The 3,312-nt window shown below is 35.5% G+C and overlaps 1 long non-coding RNA gene across 1 annotated transcript; it reads right to left on the bottom strand.

Annotated features, from left to right (window-relative positions):
- Positions 1-624: 624 nt before the first annotated feature.
- LOC127662462 (uncharacterized) lies at positions 625-1,155 on the bottom strand. The gene is made up of 3 exons (XR_007972891.1): positions 1,085-1,155; positions 914-1,011; positions 625-758 (listed from the first exon to the last, which is right to left on the bottom strand). It is a non-coding gene; the product is annotated as an uncharacterized LOC127662462 (long non-coding RNA).
- Between the last annotated feature and the right edge of the window lie 2,157 nt (positions 1,156-3,312).

Below are 3,312 nucleotides of genomic sequence, written 5' to 3'. Positions count from 1 at the left end.
TACTAGCCAGTTTGTGATTCGTCCCCGGCCGCAGTCAGATTTGTAATGGAAGCAGGTCAGTTTAGAAAAATGTACAGTTTTGTACATGAGCTGCAGCCAGGACGAAATTAACCCTTTCGCACGCACGATCACACACACACACACACACACACACACACACACACACACACACACACACACACACACACACACACACACCAGTGTGATTAGAACGGTCAGTGCACCGTGATTAGCTGCTAATATTAAATGTGCTTTCGCGTTGGCTGGCGCTGAGCCAGAGACGGACGCGCTCAGCGCTGTCATATCACAACTTATTTTTCAGTGTTTTCAACCACATAATGTTTCTTTTAGGTTTTAGGTTTCAGACATATAATTTCATTTCACATACGTAGGTACTAAACAAACAATACAATACATTTAGAGAGACATAGAGTTTGTAAAATACACACTGATGTCTATGGATGTCTAATTTCTGTAGCCTGTGACATTTAATTACTTGTATTTTATTTTCAATGCAGATGTGATGGTATTGTACATTTTTTGTTTTTATTTGAAGGCTGAGGCTTCATTAATAAACAACCCCAATTATTATCATCATTGGTTTTGAGATGTTACTTGCTGTGAATACCTTGTCTGATACAGTATTGTGGCATATTATCAGGACATCCTGGCGTCTGTTGCGCGGCTAGTGGCGAATGGCCGGATGATGGGCCTATTTGGGAGAAAGTCCAGGGCTGTTTTTTAGCCCCAGTCCGTCCCTGGTTAGTGTCAAATCAACACAATTACTTGAAGATATGTGAAACCTGAGCAATCTTTAATGTGATTAAGGAGCATACTATGAAAAACCATACTACCACAGAAGAACTACATAGCGGTAACACACAAGAATTAAATTTGAAACGATAATACTAACCGTCAGTACATTTTATAGTGGTTTATAGTGAAACCGGTAATCGTCCCATCCCTACAGGTAAGTAGCCGGTAATTCAATGTATGAAGACGTGACATGAGCTATGAAAGAACAAAACACGTTAATAAATGAAGGTTGTAAAATCAACAAGCTAGATGTCAGCTAGCAACTTACATTTATCCATGCACGTCAGCAGCAAACCGTTCTCTATCTCCATTACTTCTAGCCGCCACGGTGGTTAAAAATGGTACGGTCCTCAATAGGGGTGTCTGAAATCGCTTTACATTAAAATGTTCCTACAGTGAAAATAGGAGTTGACTTGTATTGTAACCGTAAATATATTTTTTCACAATATCAGAAAAATTATCTGACCCCCCCAAAACTGAAATTTCTGTCCCTTTGGGGGGTACTGGATCTTCATTGGGGGGTATAGTACCCCCCAGTACTCCCTGTAATTCGAACTATGATTTCCTCCTGTTTCCAAAGGTCTCTTAATGTCTGTATCACATTAATTAATTTTTCTGCAAGCTAAGCTGTTTTTCATAGTTTCAGACTACATCAGAGTAATTCAGAGTATTAAATCAATAAAAGAATGACCAAATATATAACATATCATTGGAGGAATCAATTTCCTCCCAGTTTGGTCTTTCTGTTGCATTGGGCCATTTACATTGATCAGTACTTCATCTGTTTTTTTATTTAATCAATGGTAACACACAATATAATATTATTCCCCTCTCAAGAATTTCTGTTTCAATAATTATACTAATTGTAGCCAACCCTGCACCCTATTTCTTAATTCATTTGATTTATATTGTTACAAAGAAACAAGACAAGCAATCTTAATCTTTAGTCACCACCATGTATCCTTTCCATTCTTCATTACTTTTACAATGTACATGAGTTCAATTAAAGCATAAGTAAAAGTAATAAATCATCTTCCAGTCTAAATTCATTATCATACAAACATTCCCATGTTTGTTTAATACTTCTATAAAAAGTCAAGCACTCCTTTGTCTGCAACGGTTCTCAAAACTTTACCCCCAAAACCAATCTATAAATAATCCCCTACACAGGGTATGATCCCCTGACAACACAGTGACAGAATGCTTGGTATTTAACACTGTGATAAGTTATTTTAGTAAAGCGGTTATTAAAATGCAGTCGGATTCAGTGGAACTTTCAATTTTTGGCAGGTCTCTTCTAGACCTCCCTTTTGATGCTTCTGATCTAAGAGCATTCATCCACTTCCTTAAACCCCTTTCAAACCTTCTTGGTCAGGTCTCCAGGGCGGTGACGCCCTTGCCTTAGGTTGTTTAACCTTTTATGCCATTGTCAAGTCTTACCCGTCATTGGGTCGTCACCTTTTGCCACTGGTCTTGATGCTGCTCAGTCCTCAATCCTTTATAATTTGGTATGAGTAAACAGATATTTTCTTTTTCAGGGAGTATCACCAGAGAACCGACACAGCCAATGGAACATCTACAAATGCTTAAATATGGAGACAATTCAAAACATGGTTAAATTCAAAAAAGCATTATTAAAAATTCATCAATCTATTAAAATTTTCCAAAGTAAAAGTAAAATATGCTAAAATTGAACTCATTTATAGATCATTAATTTCCATTCAGATTTTATTTCTGCTACTTTAGCAAACGTCACAAAAGACCATGTATCATGGTGGGGACTAACATCAGAACAAAGCCCAGTCAAGCTTCTAGGAAGCTTAATTTAAAAACATCACCTTAATTCAATAATAGTCTCTAGATAGTTTTTGAACCTACATTTATTCTTTTAGATGAATTTTCAACTTAATCTGTTGTCTTCAGTATAAACCCTTAACTTTAGATTGCCCTCTGAATATATAAAATCTTTAATCATTGATGAGGAGAGCTGTTCGAACATCTCCTTCATCTCCTTCATTATTGTCAAGGCACATCAAAAATCAAATCAAATAAAAATAAAATAAAATAAAACAACTTATGGATATTTCTTAAAAATCTGCTCTTGTGTTTCTGTTTCAAGCAGACACTTATCAATTTTAGACCGAGGGTGAGAGGGGTGGGGGGGCATTCCACTATTACAGCTATTTCTTCTTCTTTCATTTTAGAATCTCACAATGATATATTTAATTTATTATTCAACAGTAAAAATAGTGATATTTATAATAACTGATTATATTAACTGCTTTCAAAATGTATCATCTCACACCATTTAAAAACAAAAAACTACTCTCAACTTACTTTCTTCTGTCCATTCAAACAACATACATATAAACTTCTAACCTTTAATAAAACAGAACACAATGTCTTTTTCGACATTCTCTATATAATCAATTCAACTTTTTTTTAGCCTTCTGTTCATGCAGAGCTTTACATTTTACATTTTAAATGTATTATTAC

The sequence above is a fragment of the Xyrauchen texanus genome, chromosome 22 (assembly GCF_025860055.1).
Source record: "Xyrauchen texanus isolate HMW12.3.18 chromosome 22, RBS_HiC_50CHRs, whole genome shotgun sequence".
NCBI lineage: Eukaryota > Metazoa > Chordata > Actinopteri > Cypriniformes > Catostomidae > Xyrauchen > Xyrauchen texanus.
The sequence above is the reverse complement of the archived record's forward strand: the minus strand, read 5'-3'. Positions and strand labels throughout refer to the sequence as shown.